We start from the raw sequence: 17,334 nt of genomic DNA, 5'->3' as shown, positions 1-17,334 counted from the left end.
CTGAGGGGTGGGAAGAAGAAAGAGGGAACATGAGTTTTATTTTTCAGATGCAACTTTCAGTTTCCCCACATATTATAACAAGTACACAATATATAGTAGTTTGTAATAGCAAAACAGAATGAACTTTCCTTTGAAATTATAAAGGATTTTTCCTGATCTTCTCTAGACTGATAAACACCACTCAATGGGAAAGAAAAAAAAAGAACATAGTGAATATATTTTTTTTGAAAATGATTTACAGTCATTTACAAAAGTCAAACCTATACCTATCTAGAAAAGATCCCTAAATATATCTTAAAATGTAACTTTTACTATTATATTCATAATGTATAATTATATAATGTATTTATATGTTACTATTATATTGCTTAAATTTTTAAGAATTTTTTTTTATCATCAGAAAATTTAAAGAGATCATGAAATAATTATTCTGACGTTCTCTTAGAAATGGTCAAACCGTGATACAGATGTAGACAGAGATAACAGATTATTCATTTTTCTGAACAGAAAGCCAAGATAGCCTGCTATGAAACAGATGAAGACAAAGTCCCTGAGGAGCTGCAACAAGAATGACCTAATTACGGTGGTTTCATTGCTGTTATCATCATACCTTGGCCCCTGCAATGGAGTAGATGCACTTCATTAAAACTGTCACACCGTCACATCTAGAGAGTCCGCTTAACAAACACACTAGCTGTAATGGGCTTTCAGATTCTACGTCCATATAGTCCATAAATCTCAGCTTTCTACTGTACCTATTCTCACAGATTTCTCTTTGAGGAAAGATGACAGGACACCAAGCCTAGCACTGCCCTACCCGCTTCAAAAGTAAAATGCAGCTCACCAAAATTTCCACAACGAACCCATACTGTAAAAGAAGAAAAACACAGCCCCTTCCCCTCTACTACCAAAAGAGTGATGTCTTTACCTCATCAGTTAATGAGACTTTTTACTTCTGCTTTCATACGGAAAATAAATCTTTTAAAATTTGGCAGGCTCCTGGTAGGAAAGTGGCTGAGCCAAGGTCCAGTGACAATAACCTCCATGGCCAAACACTTTCCATGCGAGTTCATGAAGCCAGAGCAGCCTCTGCTTCACGGTGCCACCACTGCTTTGAAAGGCTCCTCTGCAGGGTCTGGGTTCTGATAACGGTAAAAAAGGCTGAGCAATTCTGGTGTTGACAATTCCTTCTGGAGAACATTGCTTAATGGTTACATTTAAGACTGGGAGTGCCACTGTCTAATACCTCTGTGCATTACCAGTTTGCTCAAAAGAAATAATAGAGCCCTATGCTTAATTATTAAAAATATTAAAATTATGGACATCATTTATATTAATGCATTAAAGTTGTGATTTATTATCAATATTGAAATGTACTCTATAGAAAATCTGCTTTATTATGAGATCTCATTTTAATTTTAGCACAGATACAATACACACCTGGATCCTGGGATAGCATTCTATATTCAGTACAATAATTTGTTTGAAGAGTGATAAAAATCACAGCTGGCTCAATTAATTGCAAGGTGTTATTTTTATTTATTTATTTATTTTTAATTGAGCAAATCTCATGAGTATAACCAATAGCTAAAATAAATTTAGCTATTACACATCACTCTATAGGGTAAAAAAGCAATCAAGGCAAATAACCGTGGATATACCTGTATTTACTGGGTCTGGACGAATGTAACAAAGATAAAAAGCTGCGTATAAAACAATAGTTTCTCGAAACATCAAGGCATTTTTGAATATGATTTGGCACAAAAATAAACTACAATAAATCACTGAACTGCACATACACCCAAGCCAGAAGCACCGCTGAAGTTACTTAGCAGAGGCCGTACGGACTTCCAAGAACGGGTGGGGTCCCCCTCTGACCTTTACACAGCATTAAGTGTTTACTTCCTCAGTACAAAATATTCTAAAAATATTCTGGAATAATTGAATACAAGCCCAAACCTGATCTCTCTTCCCACAGGCCCTCTCCCTCGCCGGCGGCTCTGGCAGGCAGCAAGGTCTATATCATGAATCACGCACCCCTTGCCTTCCTGGAAGGGTCGGTCCTTCCTCAAGGTTGCAACAGCAAGAGGGGAAAAAGGAACAATCCTATCAAGGTATTATAGCAGCTGGAAGCTACGTTGGCCTTGCAGGCAGGGATCAGCATATGGTAAATTTACTTCTGAGAGTACAAACCAGTCATAAGTTTGGCTTAGGTTCAATAAATAATTTTAGACTAGAATTGTACCTAGATTCACAAAAGCCATGGTAGGAGTAATATTTAGCTCACTGGACTGAGAGCTCACTGAGGGCACAGAAAAAGTCATGTTCAATATATTCCTCTAAGTCTTTTGGCCCACCTGCCAGTTGCCCTCCCGCCTTCATGCTGCAAGATTATTCAGGCAACAGGACCTCTGGAAACCTTCTGTGCATGTTATATACACTGTTTATTACAAGCAAGCAGCCACTGCAGCGCCCAAATACTTCTACGAAAACGCTCCATCACCTGCCTTCTAGCTCAATAGCTCCATGGAACAAGCTCAGCAAAGACTCATCCATGACTGTGCTCTAGCCCAGCCTTTAACAGTGTGAGCCCAGGGCACCAGAAGGCCAAGTTCAGCTCCTCCTGCAAGTCCTCCTCACTGCAACAGTGCCATCCTGAAATGCAGAGAGCTGCCCCATGGGCTACTGCACATCACTGCTTCCTGAAGCCCAGCAAGGGCGCGTTCCCCTTCCTGCTGTATGAGCTGTCCACTTATTTAGGCAGAGCAGTAGACCATGAGCAAAAGGCTGCGATGCCTCCTCAGCGTTGACAAACCTGTAGTCAAGGGCTGGGGTCCTTTGACGTGGCCTGAAATCTTCTCCTGCATAGGAGACTGAACCAACATCCTCCTCAAAGGATGCTCTTCCAGCCACGCTCAAGAAAGAAAAGCTGAACTCCAGCACTGCCATCGTTCTTTCTGTGACTCCTGACAATGTGGCCAAGATGTTCATATTAAAGAAGCTGCTAGTAGGTTTTGGGGAAAAAAAAAGTGCATTTAGCAGTGGCATGAATAACCAAAACAACCCATCTGGGACCAGCTATATTTCAGAAGTGAAAAGCACTTAGGAGAATGGAGCCATCACTCATCCTCCCTACCAGGACAGCAATAATTATGCAGCTGGAGATCAGCTACAGGTTAGAGGAAGCAGTCCTGAGAGGCGAGCGAGAGCATAAGAAAGGTAAACGTTACTCCAGAGCCTGAGGAAATACCAGAGACGCGTCCAGGACTTCGCTTCTAGGAAAACCAAGGACAGCCAGATTTGCACAAGCTCATTGGGCTGGCCGTAACCAACATTACCCTGAGATTAGAAATGCGGGGCTTAGAGAGACCACTGTGTTTTATGGAGCAGTTTGCAAATGTATTTTCTTACAGCCCAGCTGGGAGCTAACTTGTAGTGTTGGTGTTCCTGGAAGACTAAGGGGCAGCAATTTAGTGGTGCAGCAATTCAGGCTCCCAGCCTGCACCAAAGCTGTATACCCTCCACATGACTAGACAGGCTCCCATCAGAGGCAAAAATAACTCCTTGCTACCCCAATGCTCCTCCAAGGAGCCTAGCACACCCCCAGGGACAGCTGCCAGGTGCAGCCCACAACGCACTGCTAGAAGTTGTTCAATACCCAGGCACAGGCAGGGACACTTTCTACCTTAAGTATTAAGTGGAGTGCTGAGAAAAGGCAAACCTGCGTTCAGAAAAAAATAAAAAGTGTTTGGAACACAACAGTGCAGAGCTCAAAAGGACCCATGTGCCCAAATGCCCCAGGAGAATCTAAAGAAGCAGGTCCAGGTTAGAAGGGTACCACATGGGCAGGAACTGCTGAAGCGGGGAGAAGCCAGGCCTAAGGAAAATGTCCTTTGTATCCCCTGGTGCCAGTATGGAAAGCACGAGGAGAGATTGTTTCTTCCCCAAAGATTCCAGGTGGGATGTGAGCAGAGAAGACAAGTGACAATCACTAGAGCGCAGGGAGCATGCAGCCTGCCCAAAACACACCTAATGGCTGCAGACATGAATTGCGAACTGCACAGGTTGCTCTCCAAGGAGAAGTAAGAGCTCAGCCAACTTTACTTAGGTGTCAGACTGGATTTTGATGTTGATTTCATACATTTATTTTATGCCCATTTAAGAACTGGCATTAAAAAGAGACAAGGAAAAAAAAAAGCATTTGAAAGAGAGAGTCACTGATTGCTCCTACACAGCAGGCACAGAAAAGCCCACGCCGTTAGGTCCCTTCACTGACAGAAGCCAGCCACAAAGACACAAAGTCCTCTTCCTATTCCAGTACACTCAGATCACTGCTTTTTCTTTTCCCACACAGCCTCACCAACATCAGCCGTCAGAGCTGCGCAAGCCTTCACAGACTGGTTAAGGTTGGAAGAGACCTCTAGAGATCATCTAGTCCAACCCTCCTGCTCCAGCAGGGACACCCAGAGCATGGGACACAGGGTGGCATCCAGGCGGGTTTGGAAGATCTCCAGAGAAGGAGACCTCTCTGGGCAGCCTTCTTGTAGCAACACTGAACTCTGTTTTGCAAGACTCACAGGGTATCTGATTAGTGCTTAGGAAAATAATCCCGTAAAACAAATGAAAATAAGATATAGCCAGTCTTAAATCTTGCAGGTTTAGCAAGAGAAAGTAATTGGGAGTAATTTTTCCACAGGAACTTAGGGTGAGGGTGACAGAGCACTGGAACAGGCTGCCCAGTGAGGTTGTGGAGTCTCCTTCTCTGGAGATCTTCCAAACCCGCTTGGATGCCACCCTGTGCCACATGCTCTAGGTGACCCTGCGTGTGCAGGGGGGTTGGACTAGATGACCTCTAGAGGTCCCTTCTAACCTTAAGCATTCTATGATTCGAAGAATTCTTTTTTGTCAGAGAGGATACATACAGCAGAGGCACAGCAGGTGCCAGGGGATAAAAGAGCACGCAGAAGACTGTTACTTTTTAAGCATATTCTCAAAGCAGAAAAGCATTTGGCCTGAGTTTTATCACCTCTTTCAATTCCAGGGCTCCTTCTGAAACTCACTAGGGCCACATCCTTCAAAGGCAACTGAAAATGCTGCTTAAATGTCATAAAGCTCTTAAGGTCTCTACTAATTTACACAAACTCAGCCCAAATACTTTAAATAATTGCTGTGCTGAATGCCACAGTAAAGCACCTCCTTCTGCTCAAGATTTGCCTTTTTAATAGCTACTTAACAGGCATAGAGAAGTATCTACACTCAGTGCATCATACTCAGCACAGGACAGCTGTGATGCAGCACAGCAGGGAGACAGCAACCTCTGCTGCTGCCTTGCACTAGTGAAACCAGAGAACGAGGGTAAGAAATTTGCCTGAGATTCAGAACTGCCCTCTTCTCGGGATCACTTTGATGGCCTATTCTTCCCTCCAGTTTATTGCTTTTTATTAGCACAGTGGAGCTGGGAACATAAGCACGACCCCATCAATAAACATGAAAATATATTTGTTAGTTTGGTTTAAGCAAAAAAAAAATACATATAAAATAAAACAAACATTTCCAAAATGTTTTAAAACCTGCTCTGTAGAAATGTCAAAGAACATTAATATAAGGTCTGGTGTTACTTCAAGGACAATTCTCTCTCTCTTGACTTGCCAACATTTAATATCCTCATGCCCACTTCAGTACGACCTGTGATCCAAATCACCAAGCTCACACCCATGTCGTTTTGCTTCAAATCCTACGAATGCACTCAGGCCAAAAAAGGAGTATCCCAGAAACAACCTTTTATCTAATTTCTTATTATAGGAATGAACTATGGCCAAATTAGCTAGGCTGCTGCTCGTGTGTACGCAAGGCTTTAGATATAGTGATGGGGCAGATTAAACCAACAACGGGAGAGGAGACGAGGGGAAGAAGTGGCTGCTGTTTTATTGCTCACACCTCATCCTTCCCCAATCCTAGGGTAAATGCCTCCATTTCACCACTCTCCCACCAGTATTTCAATCCTGTTCAGGTTGATCTCAAGCACAAAGCTGACACACGCAGACCAAGAAAAATGACTTCCATGCTACTTCATGCAAACTTCAAAAGGCTTTTTATAAAAATAAATAAGCCACTTCCCATTTACTGCCCAGCAGTTGCATAAAATCACCATTCTGGCCCAGAAAGCAATGCAGGGATAAAGCAGCATGTAGATTTACTAAGTTCTTATTTTTAAGTCTCCAGAGTGGCAAGCTAAACTATTTTTCAGAGCAGTACCATCCCTTCACATAAGCACCATTAATTAATCAGGAATCAAAAATGCTCTTTCCCAACTTGTTAAAACAAAATTTAAAAGTCACTTTTGTGTGCGTGCTCATTCACACCCAGCTTTCCACAGCAAAACAGGGAAACGCTCGGGAGCCCCAGATGCTACATGGGTGGTCACATCCCAAAATGCAAAAGAGAATCCAGCACTTCAGCTCCCACTAAGGGGATGTCCACTGACAACTCCCTCAAAACACAGCCAATATGAGCAAGGCAGGTGGCATATTCTGAAGAGTGACACAAGACATTCTGTATCTCTTCTTCTAAACTGGTTATTCAACTCGACTCTACTGTATCTAATAAATGCTTTTCCCCTCACTAGCTTTTATGGATTTTCCTGCTCTCCCATTCAAGAATTGCTTTCTCTTTCCAAAAACGCTGAGATAGGTGGTGAAAAACAAATTTTCCAAAATAATTTGAGCTACTCTGTGAAGAGCCAGCTGCTACACATTTTCAACTTTTAAAGCCTTTTCTACAAATGAGAACTTGATAGAATGCCTCAACTACACACTTTACATGGCTCCAGCATATCCTTCTGACTTTCCACCTTCTGAGGTTTAGTGGTTTTGGTTTTTTTTTTTTTTCATTCCTATCACCCATGAGACTAACTTCACACCACAGACTAGCTGTTCCGTATTGATAAAGCTACAGGTCACCTGTTTCCTCTCACCAAGGCCTTTCTGTTTCACAGCTGATGGTTTTAAGTGCTATTGAGGTTGCGGAACTTAAAATCCCAGCTTCTGGAAACATGCAATCAGAAGAAATTCCATGCCCTCAAAGGGAAGTAACTCACGTCAAACTTACCTGTCAACAACCAACAATGTCTTCCTTCCCCCAAAACAGACAATGTCATGGAGATTCAAAACACCATGATTTACAGACGCAAAAGAGGGGAAAAAAAAAAAAAAAAAAGTCAAACTCACAACCATTGATTTTATTGAGGTCTAAATCTTTTTATTGCTTTGAGCTGGCAACACTTATAAAAACCTACTTTACAACAGTTAGTTCAAGATTTTATAGTAGCAAGGACTCTTGAAAGCCTTACTACTTAGAGCTGAAACACTTCAAATCCAGATAGAAAGGCCATTACTTGCAATAGGACACAAGTCTCTAGTTGGTTTTAAGCATTGGGCCATTTCCACTTATAAACAACAGAACAATAACTCCGTCATGCGGAAGATCTTTTGATTTGCCTTAATGCTGCAGCAACACATCCTGAGCATGTAAACAAACACATCTTGTCCTGTACAAGGACTGAGTCACTTGCTCAAAGGAGCCTGGCTGAATCTTTTTTATTTTTTTCCCTTTCCCATCTTTTTCTCCACACTGGGCTGATAAAGTAAAACCACACAAATACATTTATAATTAAGTCTGCTTCCCTACACTGCCAATGACTAAAAGGCACCCAGAGAGAAGCTCAGTGCCTGTCCTAGCCATTACAGAAATTACTGCTATGCTCACAGATGCAGCTCGGATATGCAGTCTTTTAAGAAGCTCTCTCACACCTGATATTGCTCCCCTCTCTGCCTTTGGGGCATGAGGGACTGCAAACTGGGGTTACTCATCAAGTTCAGTACGGGTGGCTTCATGTGCATGTGGCCAGTGCCATGCAGAACACCTGTGCGGACCTGGAAGCATGCGGAGCACCGCAAGATCTCCCTGCCAGCACAGCCTCTGCCACTCCTCAGCCCTCAGGCTGTTGCTCAAAAACCACCATTGCTTACATATATTGAGAAAGAAGGGGGGAAATGCCAAAGATGGAAAAGAAAGCAAGAGAGAGATACTATTTTTTTAAAAAAAAATCTCCCTTGATTAAAATAATTTTAAACTTTTTTTTTTTTTTAAATAATCAAAACTGTATTTCATCATGGAAGATAAAGGCAATTAAATCTAGAATCCCAAGTCATTCTTATTCAAAAGCACTGCTGCAATAATAGTATTTTAAACTACTACACACTACTGATTAACACAGCTTTGAAGAACAAAAACTCTGGAGAAAACATCTTAACTGCATTGTAAGTAGGAAAATGCATGTAAGCACGAAAATTCCCCACGGATTAAATTGATTTAACCCACTGCCCCCTGAAGATCACAACAACAGAGCTTAATCAATCTTCATGTCCAGATTTCTTTTTAAAATTTTAAACACAGATCTTTTCCCTTTCCTGAAGGGGAAATGAAGCACCAGGCAAGAGAACTAGAGCTCCTTTCTTGGACAGTATGCTTTGCGTACCTTCCCCCCAGAAGAAAAATTAAGCATTGATTTCCAAGTTAATGTAAACAACATTTATTTGCAAATTAAAAATATACTGCAACAAGGTTTCCTGCTGTGGTCACTGTGCTACTAAACTGGGTTGCGGGCAGTAATTTCCATTCATGAATACAATTAATCAAAACTTTTTAAGAACAACTGTGGAAGTTCATCTCATTCAGGAGGAAAAGTCTCCATCATTACTTGTATGCTAACATAACTACACATGCCTACACATGTATAAGTGCGTACTTATAAATAAACATGCATTTAGAAATGGCTTCATAAGTGTATATAAATTTTACTTCAACATAAAATCATTCTAAGCATGTACTAGCCCACAGAAAACCTCCCACATTATATACATACAGACATATATAGATATATATAAAATGAAATTAAAGCCATTTTCCAGCTGATACGCACCTTCTAGAAAACTTGCTGGTTGTATGCTATTTTATGTTATGCACTAACAATCAATTCAAATAGTTACAACAAAAAATGAATTTGCAAAAAGCTGATTTTCTCCAAAAAGGAAAAAAAAGGCCAAACCAGCACATCCTTTGATGATGTGTACACATTTACAGATAAGTCTTGAGGGAGCCTTCGTGGATCCTTCTTTTCAAGAGGCTCCATCAGCCCAGAGGAGAACACGCTGCAGAGCATGTGGCCCCTGCGCAGGGCTCGGGGTACCCTCCTGCATCGTCCTGGTGGGGACCTGCATCCTCCCAAGCTGAGGAGGGCACTGAATCCAAGATACTCAGCGACTGCTCTAGGTCCTAGAGGCAGGTAGGATTCTGTAAGATCTCAATCCTGTCTCCTGGTAGACAGGATTCAGCATGTTTTACTTGAATCCATGGATAGCTGCAAAGCGATGAAGGTGGCACTTTTCAGCCAATAAATGATTCTTCTGTGAGGGGGCTGGGGTGGAAACCGCCCTGTTCAAACCCTAGAGACTGCAGGATGCCCAATGCCATCCCAGGAACATTCCTGTGCTTACGCATGGGCGCCCCTTAGGACTGCTGTCAACCAGTACGTTTGCTACACCAAACGCCAGTGCATTAGTTGCAATGAAAGAAATATCTGTCCAAGCCTCTAGTAGATTTTAAATAATCTCCTAAGTCTATTGAAGGAATCACAGTATTTCAAAGCACTGTTTTATGGCTTAACGTACAGTTTTGAATAATTTCTCACCAAACTTCTAAAAATACTAATGAGTTTCTACAGGCATAGTTCATTTCCTATAAGAGGTTGTCAGGATTGCTTAAAAAATAAAATAAAATAACCAAACAGGTTTCCTCTCAGTCTTTTCTCCCTGAACCAAGGTTAACTGTGACTGTTATTGAGAACTCTACCTCCTGAACTAAAACAACATGCTATGAGTGCTTGGTGATGGTCTTCTCCATCTTTAAAGAAAAAAAAATCCTCTTTTCATTTCATATTTCTGTATATAATGTACATATCACATACTAATGAGCATTACGAATGATATTTCAATGCAGAGGAAAGGCTGCAGTGAGGAAAGTTCCCCAAGCCAGTAAGATACATCTATTATTTAAAAAAAAACTTGAACTGCAGAAGGCTTGTCCAGCTGAAAAGGAAATTCACGTGATTCACCCAATTAGAGAGGAAGAATAAAACCCCACAGATACGTTTTTAATCTAGTATCAAAATATTCCTATCCTGAGAGGACGGATCTCCAACTAGTGAGATTCATGAAATCAAGTTACTTTGAGGCAATTCAGACAATTCTGGGAGATAAACTAGGTTAAATTCTACTTTTTATTACTTATAACAGTGTTAACCACAGCTTTAAGAGTTTCAGGGGTAAGGGAAGAAATTGCCTTTTAAACAATTGCTACTAATAAGGATCCACAAAATTTTGCAGATATGATACAAAAGGTCCAATGACATTTTGGACAAGCCGTAGCCATAGCCTTTACTCATTGCCTGTGTAGCCGTGGCGAATCAAAGTGGACTTTTCCTTGCAGAGATGTTTGCGGACTGAAAATACATCAGGGTCTGTTGTACAGAGCTAAAATGTCAAGGGTGGAATGAACTCCAGCAGATGCTAAAGGCTCACTGCAAATTTACTGCCCTCCACTCCACCTGCAAGGCACTTCAAGACCTTCATATATGGTGTCAGCACACAGAACGTACATTATGCATGAAAGTATGCACAAATTCAGTGTTCAGAAACTAACACCAAAACAAAAATAAAACAACCCAAAACAAAACCTCCTTTCTCCCTGCTCTTCAAAACAAAACTCAATCTCCCTTGGAGAAAAAGGGAGACCGGAATCCTGGGCAAGAAACAGAAGGGACTTTGTTTAAGGGGCCCGGGGAATTGCTCGGAAGCTGCACAGTGGTGCAGCGCAGGAGGCTGCACAGAAGAGCGCACAGAACAGACCCAGCGCAAAATCGACACCCGAGGCATTTTTCTTTATTCTGCTAAGCTATATTGTTAACATAAAAGTCATTTAATATAGTAAAATTAAAAACTCTTATCTTAGATGTTGCAATTGAAAAGGCTGATAAACTATTACAAACCAAAAACTTTGCTACATTAATGCGTTCATATAGAGATGTGTTCAATGTAGCACGGCTCTAGTTGAGAGCTATCATAGGAGACAAGCAGGACTAAAAGCAAACAAAAAACACCAAAAAATAAACCAACAGAAATATTAAGAGTCACATAAGAGGAAAAACAAGCAATGGCTGCTTTGCAGCATATGCTATTACTGCAGTTTCTTGCCTTTTGGTAAATATTACAGTCCTCCCTTCCTTCATACTCAAAGCCCTTTAAAAAAAAAAAAAATCACACACATAAAAAAGAAAATCTCTAGGAGCACAGAGGGGATTAAGACCTTTCTAATGGTTTTGGAGTCACAATTTAATTTAGATCGCAATACCATTAAGGACATCTTGGCTGTTTCATCTTAGCCCTCCAGAGAACATGATGGTGTCACAGGGATTATTTATTTAATCAGATAAGGCAAAACTCAGCAACAATTAATTGTTCTGGGCTAATGCCTCTCAGGCAATGATAAGGTTTCTTCAAGTAATATTTGTTGATATATAATTAGAAATCAGACAGGCTTACTTTTCCAAAATGTTTATAAGTCCAGACACCAGACTAACGGTAATTTAGTCTAAAGACAAAACAGGCAAACTTGTCAATGCACATTAACCAGGGGCACTTGCTAATCAAGTAAGCATTTTGTGGAAACGTGAAATCCCAATACTGCAACACAGTATTGCAACACAGTCAGCTTTACATAAAAATAAATACAGCCTGCTACAAGAATGACAGCTACATTATTGATAGTTACATGCTTCACTCGCTGGGTTTGTTCATTTTTCTTTTCATGTATAGTTTTCCTCTTATCATTTAGCTTTTGCTAATCTAATATTTGTAACTTCATCTTTTTACATCAAATTAGTTGCATCATGCTCTTTGTCTGCAATGCATTTTATCTGACACAATATTTCCAAAAAAGTTAGGGATATTGTTTATTTCTGCACAATTTTTTTGGTTAAGAGATTTATATAAGGAGATAAAGATTCCTACATATTGAAATCATATTATTTCTTTCAACTTTTAGAGCTGATGAGATACTAGCAGCCTATTCACCAATACAATTTGATTAGAAATGAAACCACAATCAATATTACATCCAAGCTATTCCTAGCCTGCCTCCCTCTTCTCTGAGCTTTCCAAATAGATGTAATTTTTCCACTCTTGAGTTTCTATACAGACAGCCTAAGAGGACATGTTTCGTATCACCCCGTTGGCTTTAGCGTAAAACACTTATATTGCCATGTACAGTCATAGAAAGAGCACAGAAGAAAGGAGCAAAGCGGAGCTCGTCGGGAAAGGAAGCAGACAAGAGCTGCGCTGGCCTTGGGGCTGGACTGTGGCAACTGGCTCTGTACCTGAGCAGGGAGCTCTCCTCAGCTACAGGCTCCTGAATCCCATAGTAAGCAACATTAATTATTTTTCCATTTTCAAAGGTCTCTTGGTAAATATGTATATTTTTTAAAAGATCGAGACATTATAAAATTGTCGAAATATATTTTTGCTTCATCTCTCATTTGGTCATTCCCTTGGAGTAACTTAACCAAAATAAACTACAGCCTATAAACCAAAACTTTGTGTGCTCTAAACAGACAGAGGAAGCCCCAGTCCACCAATAAACGCTCCGATATATGGCTCTGTGAGATGATCCACATGATGCGAGCCTAATTACAATTCCCACACAGACAGTGCATATTCTACACCACATGCTACATATCAAAACATTCTGCAAATACTCTTACTTTAGAAACACACTGCTCAGGATGCTAACTTTCTGGAGGCAGTTACTTGCAAAGTATAAGAAATAAATACAATCACCTTAACTCTTTTACAAGTCAATGGTGCCAATAATTCCTGAGGCAAGACCCTCTTTCTCTCAGTTGCCGCTCTTGGCTCATCCATGAAGCCTGTCACATCTTGACATCAATACCATTTAATACCATTATTTCTTTCACCAAATCCTTTACTGAAATTCCATCAATATCTGTCCAGGCTTCACAACTCCTGTCCTGAAACAAGGCCAAAATTCAGGAGCACATGCAGGCTGTTAAATCTCACAGAATGCCCCCAAACAAATTGTATTTACTACTGGGCTAAGAAACTTTTGCCAATATAACTTTGAATTCAGAAGAGGGATGTCTAAGAAATTCTAGTTTAAATTACAAAGGAAGTTACTCCAACTCATGCCCTAGTGTTTATGTTACTGTTAAAGCAGACTGCCGAGCAGGTAAGCAAGTTGGAAGAAACAGGTTAGTGATGTCTTATTCTATATAAAGGAGACTAACACGCACCAAATCAGTCTCAGTTCTGATTTCAACTCTTTTCCAAAGTAGAGAAATGTACATGTTATCAGCATTAAATTTAGACAGAAATACATTTTCAGAAGTATCACCTTCAAACCTAATATCTCTGATAATAATCTCTGTGTTTGAAATAGAAGTAGTAGTAAATTAAAAGTAGTAAACTAAAAACAGGAGGAGCAATATCTAGTGTTTCAGCAGCTCAAATAACACTAAATGATATACTTTCCATGTCAGCTAGAAAGGAAACTTGTAAATATGCAAATATTTATGAAATGTTTGGGGAAATTGTAATGAGTTTTAATGATTTGAATAGGCCAAAAGCTTTCTATGCAAAAGAACCCAAACATAAACACAAGGAATTCCCAAAATTTAAATTTCCTTGAATTGTATACAAGATGAAAGAGCAAATGGCAAATTATTTCCTGAACTGATCCTCTCCTCCAAGTTCACATTGAAAGTCTGTTTCTACGTTTGATTATGCTATTAACCATTTTATTAAGCACATATTAGCCACTCCATTTTAACTTTATGAAATAACTGTACCACAAATTATTTGTCCCATTTGGTCTGCAAGCTTTTTACTTACTTTTAATTATCTTTCTTGTTCATTTACAAAAATAAGGCCTTTAAAATGTTATAAAATTATAATGGTTATAAAACATGGCCTTCAAAAAAGTGATGTTTAGGTCACTATGGAAATAAATGCATCAGCCTTTTGTTCCTCTGTTAATTTACTATTAAAAATATTTAGACATTAGTCATACATCCTAAAAGCAAGAGGTACAATAAAGATTACTGAAGAAGTTTGTTAGGGCTTCCTATTAGCTGAAAGCCAAGAAGGTAGCAAAGTGTAAGGAGTTGCACAGTCATACACTTTCAGATCCACCTATGCACATATACTGGCACCACTATAATGTAGTATATCCAAGTAACAACTGTTGGGCATATTTAAAGCAGATTAAATGAGAAATATTATTTATAGAGTATTTATCAGTCTACTTGAAAAAAAGCTGTTTCACTCCTTTTACTGTGAAGATGATATAAAATTTCTGGCATTTATACAACATTGAACTGCCCAATACAGACTTCAAGAGATTTGTGCTTTGTTCTTTGCATGAGATCTATTAAACACCAAGAGCTGCAGTTGGGGGTTAGTAGTACTTAAAGACAGACATTTATAAGGCAGAGTAACACAGCATACCACTTCATTAATGTTTTTCAAGTTCTTGATACGGCTTTTGGAATATGTGAAGTACTGGACAAGAGGAAAAATTCTTACCATGCTTAAAGTACTCTCCTGTTTTATTACCTAGTGTATTGGTAACATAATAAAGTAATTGGTTACGTAGTGAGAACGTCAGATCTGATCACAAATTTTCCTATACTTTTACTATTATCTGTAGGGAATGGAAAGAAATCTTCATGACAGCATTGCTTCAGGAGGTAGACAGTTTCAATACACACCATGTGGACACCAGTTAAGTTCTAATCTAGCCTAACTGAAGGGTTTTTGTTTGTTTGTTTCTTTGTTTTTCAGCCTACAAAGCAAAGGCCCAACTACGAGTAGTTATCTCGACAAAAAAATCTGATGGTACAACTAAAAGAAAACCTAGTCTAATTCAGTAGATATGCTAACAGAGTGAGCATGTGCTAGTATGACCATGATATGGCAACAGACGCAAAACCACTACTAGACTAGACAGCCTACCAGCAGCCTCTATAGGGAAAAAATCTAGCAAAGTCAAAAGATTTTTAAAGTAGAAAGATTGGAGTTGGGATGTTAACAAGAAGCCTTTGTGATCACCTTCTGAAGGGCTCTCATCGGTCTAGGGAGCATGGATAGGTTAAGTTATTTTTCCTAGTCTCCCAAGTGACCTGCTTTGGAGGTTTCAGCTGCACTTCTGACTTGCAAAAAGGCAAAACCTAGAGAAACTCTACCAGTCCCAAGAGAATGCCCAGCGACGCCCTGCATCCCAGAATATGCAATGAGACAGTTGTGCCAGCTGTATTCAATGATCTGTTCCATAGGAATCCGCTCCCCCCTCCACACAAAGACATTGGAGGGCAATATGAGCGAGAGGGATGGAAAAAAGAGTCACCATCACATTGTTTTTTGAAACCAACTGCAGGTTCCAAGTGTCAGACCTATCTATTTATTTCCCTTGTTGTCAGTGTTGTCTCCTGAACCTGCTCAGTGCATACTCACTAAATGAAATTATGCGATCCTCCACCCACAACAGATCAAGTGTCCCAACTGCTAATCCTGTTGTAAACTCTAAAGGGCTCTTGTTAGACTCAAAATAAACAAAGTGTTTCTTTGACAACCACAGATACTTAATCCGTGCTTAGATTTGGATGTAAGGTAGCTCTGAAGCTACCTCAGATGAAATTTCACTCTCAATCTGATACCAAATGTATCTGACACCTTGCTTGTAGAGATTCTGTAACTGTAAATCTTAACATAGACGCTTATATCTTCACCTTCTCATCCACGGCGTGTACTGCATCCATGAATAAGGTATGAGGGCATCTGCTTCGGCAGGGGAAGCTGAACCGGTCGCTATTCTGGGTGAAGCGAGAAGGGCTCAACGCCTTCCGAGTGTTAAGCTCAGAGAGGACTGTACAGAACCCCTTTTGTTCCTCTGTGGTATACAGGACAATGCCACACATGAGGATATTGCTTCAGACCACAGCTTACTGGTTACATTTAAGTTGACAAAAAACACCTTTCTATCTCATACAAGTTCCATACTTTCTCCCTTACTTCCCTCAGCCTTCCCCTCTTCTTCCTATATTCCTTTATTCTCAGTTCCTTGCCTGTACCACTTCTTCCCTCCCACTTTTCCTTTTCTATCTGCAGACACTGCAATAACTGGGTGCCTTCCCTGCACCCAAGACTCCTGCAGGATCTACCTGATTTCTTAAATTCACTGGCTCAGGTTAGGTTTTGCCAATCTCCGAGCCAAAGGGTCTTGAAGCTACATTCTGGCTTTAAAACATTTAATTTGTAAATTAAATAGGTAATTTGTAAATCTCTCATATCCTCATATATCTCATAACTGAGATTTGTTTTTATCTTAAGAAGTTCAAAGAAAAAAAAATATACATTTTTAATCCTTTTAATCCTTAAGCACATAATCTTTCTACAGGGTCATTCTCAGTCATTGAAAAGATGCCTCATTGGACATTTGGATGCTCCTTATCTTATATGATTTTACAGGGAAAGTAACAGCAGAATTTATTTCTAGGAGTCTAAGCATCAGTTAACAGCTGCTGTAAGATGCAGATGCAGACATAAGAACCAACATGAATGCAGAATACCACATAACAAGCCTGACACTCGCTCTGCCTTCCCCAAGAGACTGCCAGCACTTGGAAGAAACCCGCTTCCTTCTCTCACCTCTTGTGTCTGCATCTTCAGTTCTCACATATGGAGAAACAAAAAAAATATGAAAAAGCTTTTGTAAAAAACCAAAACCACTGAAGGCCAATATTGAAAGCCTAAGAGCTAGGGTATTATACGCCATCTATTTACATGGTTATCAGAGCTGCCATTCGCCTGCCATGTAAAAATAACCTGCTTTAAACATCCACTACAGCACTGTCCTGTAGATAATATAAGAAGGTAGCCAGTATCAACAGCATATTCAAATATGCTTGCCATATTTTTTAACCAAATTTTCAAGTTTAATTTGCTTTTTAATTAATGTAAATTTTTATTTTTATTTGTATAAATAGTTACCAATATCTTTCCCTCTCTCCTTCACACCACTCAAAGATTAGAAGGAAGATATACTTCAAAAGCAATTGCAGCTGCCTGAAGCAGATTCACAATTCCAAACAACCTACCGGAAAGCTAACATAGGCAGTCTGACGACTTAGCACTGAGGCAAACGTCA

At 39.9% G+C, this 17,334-nt stretch overlaps 2 protein-coding genes across 3 annotated transcripts in view; one reads left to right on the top strand and one right to left on the bottom strand.

Moving 5' to 3' along the window:
• The window catches only part of CRADD (CARD and death domain containing adaptor protein), a 340,232-nt gene that overhangs the window by 267,250 nt on the left and 55,648 nt on the right, over positions 1 to 17,334 (top strand). The window lies entirely within an intron of this gene.
• TMCC3 (transmembrane and coiled-coil domain family 3) overlaps positions 1 to 17,334 on the bottom strand; it is a 48,083-nt gene that overhangs the window by 6,094 nt on the left and 24,655 nt on the right. The window lies entirely within an intron of this gene.

The sequence above is a fragment of the Tinamus guttatus genome, unplaced genomic scaffold (assembly GCF_059628265.1).
Source record: "Tinamus guttatus ecotype Peru unplaced genomic scaffold, ASM5962826v1 Tinamus_guttatus_pri_ptg000472l, whole genome shotgun sequence".
Taxonomy (NCBI): Eukaryota; Metazoa; Chordata; class Aves; order Tinamiformes; family Tinamidae; genus Tinamus; species Tinamus guttatus.
The sequence above is the reverse complement of the archived record's forward strand: the minus strand, read 5'-3'. Positions and strand labels throughout refer to the sequence as shown.